The sequence below is a fragment of the Corvus brachyrhynchos genome, unplaced genomic scaffold, assembly GCF_000691975.1.
Source record: "Corvus brachyrhynchos isolate BGI_N302 unplaced genomic scaffold, ASM69197v1 scaffold15, whole genome shotgun sequence".
Classification (NCBI taxonomy): domain Eukaryota; kingdom Metazoa; phylum Chordata; class Aves; order Passeriformes; family Corvidae; genus Corvus; species Corvus brachyrhynchos.
Window position 1 is genome coordinate 2,296,768 of NW_008238349.1, and position 6,759 is coordinate 2,303,526.

General features: G+C 41.6%; 1 protein-coding gene across 5 annotated transcripts in view; it reads left to right on the plus strand.

Annotated features, from left to right (window-relative positions):
• The window catches only part of GATSL2 (GATS protein like 2), a 139,151-nt gene that overhangs the window by 89,976 nt on the left and 42,416 nt on the right, over positions 1–6,759 (plus strand). For 2 of the 5 annotated variants that reach the window (XM_017735292.1, XM_017735295.1), the window contains exon 3: positions 4,237–4,306. The exons of the other annotated variants lie outside the window; for them this stretch is intronic. The gene's annotated coding sequence lies outside the window, so the exon portion shown is untranslated. The remainder of the gene's footprint in view (positions 1–4,236; positions 4,307–6,759) is intronic. 5 annotated transcript variants of the gene reach the window in all.

Below are 6,759 nucleotides of genomic sequence, written 5' to 3' on the forward strand. Positions count from 1 at the left end.
TTCCCTACCAGTCAATAACTGAGGGATTCCTGAATTACAGGTCAAATTTGCATTACCATATTTAATAGCTATCAGTATACCAATCCACCACAAAGTTGTCTAACCCCTTATGAAGCCTCTTCATTCTTTTGGTCTCCATGACATCTTCTGTCAGCACTCTGATAATTTCATTTGGTTTTAGCTGTTGTCTGTTTGCACTGTAGCATGATGATGTCTGTGGTCTTACTCAGTTCTCCTCCCAACAGTTCTTAAGTATCTTTGAGCATCAACTTGTTGTTTCTCAAAGAACTATCCACAGTGTCTCCAAGACTCTTAGGAAAGAGGATAAACAGAGCCGTAATAAAAATACAAAATAACATGGGTTGTGCCAGGTTATCCTGCAAATGTTCCTCCATTGAGAACTGACTGCTTACTGTTCTTTTTCTTAAAAGTCTAGTGGAAGATCTTCGCTTTCTAAGACAAATTCTTCCTTTTAATGAGCTGTTTCACAATATATCTTCCCTTAAAATCCCATCTCTGACAGCTGTATTATAGCTATAGTACTCTTGACAGAAAAAATCCAGTTGATTTTCTTGTGATAGAGAAGAATAAAATTCTAAAATAAGAACACTTAATCCCCAGAAGACAAATCAAAAGAATTACAATATGTTTGGGTTCATTCCTCCCTCTGTCTTTCCCCCTCCCTCTCTATGAATGTGCTTATCAGTTTGAATCACATAGTATATAAATCCTAAATCCTGACTAGAATCAAATTTAGGTGTAAGATGCAACATGCTTCTTCACAGATGCAATTAGCTTCCTTCAGAGTAGCATAAAAACTCAGGTATATTTTCCTTCATAATCCTTCTCCAAGATTTCTGCAGACCATCTAGGCACAGTAGTAAACACGTTCCCAGTTTTGCTTGTCTGTTTTTCTTTTGGGTTTGCTCCCTCTGGGATTTCCAGCATCGTGTTTTACCAAAACATTCTCATGTTTATTTGACAATATAATCATTGACATGATTATATTTCCTTCATAATCCTTCTCCAAGATTTCTGCAGACCATCTAGGCACAGTAGTAAACATGTTCCCAGTTTTGCTTGTCTGTTTTTCTTTTGGGTTTGCTCCCTCTGGGATTTCCAGCATCGTGTTTTACCAAAACATTCTCATGTTTATTTGACAAGATTTACCAACCCCCTTTCAGGGTTCCAACTTTCCTAATTCCACATTTATTGAATTTTTACAGTTGGAAAGAACTATATCTCCACAGTCACAGTCTGCATTTATTGTTTGAGTTGGTTTTGGAGTACATGAAATTGAAGAGGTTGATAAAACATGAGAGGTGACTTTTCAAGGACTGGCAGTGTCAGCAGCACTCGCATTGCGGCTGACAAGCCCTTGGATGGTCCCCAGAAATCTGATTTCTTAATCTTTGTGTCTTTCACATCGCTGAACAGATTGCAAGCACTAAGTAACTGTTAATCTCTGGAGCCCTGCTAAAGTAACTGTATCTGCAAGGTATTTATTTCACAGTTGTTTTTCTTTCCTGCTTCCCTGGTGTTATGAATGGATGATGTGGGTTTAAATAACTCCCTGCCTTTTGCCCAGGCCTCTGGCAGCAGGCAGTAGTTTTATTGAGGTGGCACCCCAAGACCCACTCTCATTCACCAGTTCTTTAATAATGGCTGATTCAGTCTATTATAGAATTAATTATTTATTTAATAGACACAAAACTAATAGACATAAGACTTTAAACAGACTACTACTACTACACAGGAATAAGACAAAAATAGACAACTAGTATTACATGCAGGGTTAAAGGTACCATTAATTTTACAGCTAGTGAAGAAATAATATAACAGGATCCAATGTTTCTTACCATCCAATTGTGATGGGGAGCACACATCAAAATCCTTTCCCTCAATTTCCAGAAAAGTAACCCCGAAGTTGCATCCAAGCTTCAGGGAGAAGTCATCCCTCACATTCCCAGGGAGTGTGTAAGAGACTTCGGCCTCTGTGCTATCTGTAGTACTTTTATAGTGTAAAGCAGGCCTTTTGGGAACCTATGTTTTTTTCTTTTATCTCTTCCTATATATGTTGTCCATACCAAGGTGTTAATTCTTGGTTAGGCTGGCAGACCCTTTGGTGCCAGGAGATACCTGCTGGGCCTTGCCCACCTGGGTTTCTCTCCTATCTGCACCAGCCACCTGTGGTGGGGAGAGGGGTGATATGCCCTGCCACACCTGGGCTTGGTTAAGATGTTTATTTACTGAAATGCTTTGAGCTGAACTTGTATACTTAAGAGTTGCCAATTTAAATATATATAAATATATATATAAAGCCTGTGTATGTTGGTGTATATACCTATATTTGTATATGTATCTATATATTCAGGGATACAGAAGAGGTTTAAGAGAAAAAAGATTTAGCTCCTCTTTTTCAGAAACCTGTCCTTAAACTCTAGCTTAAAACTGAAAAGTATATTGGATTTTCACTGTATCTTCCAGGACCAAACCAAGTTTTTCTGTAGTTGGTGAGTTAAAAAAGCAGCTCACACACGGACACTGACATCCATAAGTGAGGCAAGCTCAGTAGTGCAGGGAATCTTCAGCAGCTAGATGACAGGTTGTGTCCTGACCTCTTGAGTACTGTTGTTGTACCGCTAAAATCCTCAGCTTTTAAGTTTGGTGAATTAGGTGTTTTATTTTGTTTCTTTTGAAAAGTTAGAATTGAGATTTTGGAGAAATGGGATGATAATTTATGTGGACCATCATGTGGGCAGACCTCTGTTGGATGCCTGTTCTTGCATTTTAGCCAGTGAGCAAAAATAAAGTAGCTTCTTGAACAAGCTCTGTACTGTTTGCAGCAGACAGGAGTGCCTGCTCTGATGGATGTTTACCATGGCTGTTCATGCTCTAAACAGAGCAGAGATTATTTTCCCCCCAAAATTCATTTTTAGAATTTGTATAAACAAATTCTTGACCTAGATGAGTACTCCCAACATGCCACAATGTGCCTGGTTTTAGTGGCTTGTATGTACCTTTCTTTACAAGGAAATGTATTTATGTATCCAAGAATCAAGGACAATCCATGCAAGCTTCTCAGATTGTCTCAGATTACCACCCATTTGGATAAAAGGAAACCACAAGTTGAAACCAGTTTGCTCTCAAAAGTGCAATCTGTGCATCTCATAAACACAAAGTTCAAAGGAACTGCAGAGTGTACTTCACTGACCCCAAAGGAAAATGCTCTTGAGAACAGGAGGTTTAATAGCTCTTCGTGGAGTAATGGCTGCATCTTTATGGCATTTGCACCTGCTTAATTTTAAGCATATTAAGCTGGGTTTTAGCAAGCCACTTGCATGCTGAACACGGCTTAAATATCCAAAAGATGAGGACCCCTTCCTGTCCTGCCCCATAGAAGGTGGGGAAAGGCAAGGCAGGTGGATGAGCCTGATTCTTCACAGTGGGGAGGAGAAGGGTATCAGCAGATGTCTTCTCCGCAAAGAGTCTCCTTGGGTGGCTGGGTTTGACTTGGGTTCTCTGACAAAGGGCGTTGATGTTCTGTTGGCAGTGCAGAACACTGGATTTGGAGCAGGGCTCTTTCACACAAGGCATGTGCCTGGGGTACTCACTGCAGAGTTTCAGATGGTGTTTGTCACTGATTCTCAGTCCTTACCCAGCTGCTTTAAAAAGTCGCTTCAGCTGAGAAGTTTCTGGAGGGAAATTTACTAGGGACAAAACAGCCTGTTCTATAGAGATTCCTGTGGTTGAGTTCAGTAGGGTTTTGATGGATTCTTCTACACTGGGACGCTTTTGTTGTCAGTTTTAGTTAGTTGGGCTCCTGACATAGGGTGCAGTCTGCTTCCTTGTTTGAAACTGGAAAGGTGATGCTTTGAAAGCAGTTAGTGGAAAACTGGGTGAAGGAAAAGAATTAAATACTGCTTTTCATCTGCTGCTTTATGTGGGTTTGAACTTTCCTGTTTCTTTTTTTTTTTTTTTTTCCTCCAGGGAACTCAAGGCAGCTGATCTCTGGTCCATGGCTAGGTCTCCTAGCCTCTGCCACAGCATAAAGAATGATAGTCATGTGGTCCAAGAATCAAAAATCTGAAAGGCTCTTGTGTGTTTACCAAGTACTTTTTTTCCAAGCGTCTGTTGCACCTCAAAAGTGTGTGACTAAGTTCAGTTGCTGAATAGTGACAATAATATGATTTCTACAGTGGATAGATACGCAATAATCTATTGTTTTTCTCCCAGCTTCTTTCTTCAATTCTAACAATGTGGTGTGGATTAGAGAGTAAGACTGATTTGGCCTTTTTCCTTTGAGGTGAGTGAAACAAGGCAGCTGCTTGTCAATATAACCCTAATTTGACCTGATCTTCTCCAGCTGGGTGAAATAGTGGAGTAAGAGCTGGAGTCACTGATACACTTTGCGTGGGTAGTGCAATCACTGAAAACACATTGAGCTTAGCAGGTTGGGAAGCACTTAAAGAGAAGGCACTTGTACTCAGAAATGCGAGAGTGAAATAGTGTAGAAAATTCTGTCAACTAATGGTCTGAAAAATATTCAGCAAAGGCTATTTTCTACCCTTACTTCTAATTACATCTTATACATTAATAGCCTGAACAACTGGAGGGAGAATCACACACATTAATGTCACAGTTCACTTGGGATAATTTGTTTTGCAAGATAATGAACTGTGTTAGCAAAAGTTTAACACTTGCTCTAGGTGGGGCTCACAGTTCAGCCTTCTGGTAACTTTGCCAGTGTTTCTCAGTAAAATGCCCATGGTCTTTGACTAAATCTCTGTTACATTCAGTTATCTGGAGGAGATTATGCCGTGACTTTCTTCAGTTATTTTTTATTTTGTTTAAGGCGTTGGGAGGAGAAGCTTGGAAGGAAATACTGCAAAATACTGACAATTACTTTTTTTGAAGAGCTTTAGTCCTCTCATGCCATGGCGGTGGAGGTGGCTGCGTGAGAAAGTCCCTTCACTTATTAAAGTCATTCAGCCCAGGTGGAGGTTTGTGCACCCCAGAGTTTTTCAGCCGCAATGTCAGGAGTGTGTCACAGTTTTACACTGCTTAAAAGCCAGGCATCCACGAGAATCGTAACAAAGGGCTCATGAGTTCAGATTAGAATTAGGAGAAAAAATACCTTAAGGGCAAAGCAGGTTCAAAACTTAAACAGTATAAAGAAAATTTATTATTAACAGAATTAAAAGTTAAAAGGGTAGTAAGAACTAAAATAAACCTTTAGAACATTTTTTTCTTCCCAGTCCTTCCCTCTTTCCCACCGACAATAACAGGGAGACAAAACATGGAGTTTTGGTCAGTCTTTCACTTTCTAAAAATCTTTCTTCAGTTCGTTCAGGGAAAGAAGGGTCTTTCTTCTGTTGTGCCGTGGGGTCCTTCCCACAGGAGATAATTCTCTGTGAATTTTTCTAGTGTGGTTCTAATTTTCATGAATAGCAGTCCCGCCCGACCTGCTGTAACGTGAGTCAGTCCCATGAGCAAAGCAGTCTTCCCAAAACTGCACACTGTGGGTCATTTAGTTCATGGGGTGTCGTTTTTTAAGGATAAGCTGTTCTAGTTTGGAAACAAGGGTTCTCTGTCTCTGGAAGCAAAGGTCTGCTCTCTGTGTTCAAGTTCCTCACTAGATTACAGCTTTGTAGCATCCACTTGCTCCAGTGTGAGTACTCTTTCTCATGGGCTGCATCCCCCCATAGACTTCATGGATTATAGGGAAACAATTTGTTGTATTATAGTCCTCACCACGACTTAGAGAGAGATTTCAACTCTTGATGCTTGGAGCACCTCCTCCCCCTCTCTCTCTTTTCACTGACCTTGGTGTTGCTATGTTGGTTTTCTCCCCATGTCCTCACTTTCTCCTCTTTCTCCTACTAAGAAGAAAAAAACCTGCTATTCATAAGTACCATTGTCAAGAAATTCCACTAGTTCAAAGATTTCTGTAGGATTTTTGCAGTGCTGAGATGTGTGGGGGAATTAGTCGCTATGTTTTCATCGCTAGCCATGTGGTCCCCACTGGCACCACATGGGCGGTGCCGGTCGCTGCAGTGCCGGCTCTGTTCTGAATCGCCCCAAAGTGGGCCAAGAGACACTTCCGAGACAAAGTCCAAGAAACAGGTATTTGCTTTACTCAGCGCGCCGGGTGCGTGGGAGATCGACCCTCCTAACACGCACACCCCAGGCACACGGCAGATTACAATGTATGGTCCATTTCATGCATATTCATTGTTTTCCCTAGAAAAGGTGTGGTTGTGCAAACCATTTCTCAGCACTCGTTATTATCAGTAGCACACGCGGAGCGCAGGCCCAGGGCTCCCTGGTGGTCGCGCTCAGGAAGGCTCGGTGGGCAATTCGATGAAGGCTGAACGTCTTCCTCGCTCTGCACTTTGCACCTTTCTTCTCTAGGCATGCACAGTCTCCTGTTAGCTGTTTCAGCAGTTTCTTCACTGGTTTTAGCAAGCTTTGTCCTTCATTTTTGCAAGCTTTGTTCCCTATCTCTTGCCAAGTTATTTGCTAACTTCTACATTGGTTACAATGTATCTTATTCTTGCCCAATTACGCCCAAGTACAATTATTTTAACCCTTTCAATTCAGCACCTCTATTCATGCAGGGCGCAGTTTAAAGGAGAAGCTCTTGTCGCCGCTTCTGCCCTTCTGTTGGCAGCACGGCTAGCTAAAAATGGCCATGCAAGAAGTTCACCGTGAGCCATGCCGAGATGGCGCCGGCCGCGGGGGGGGCGCGGCCGCGCG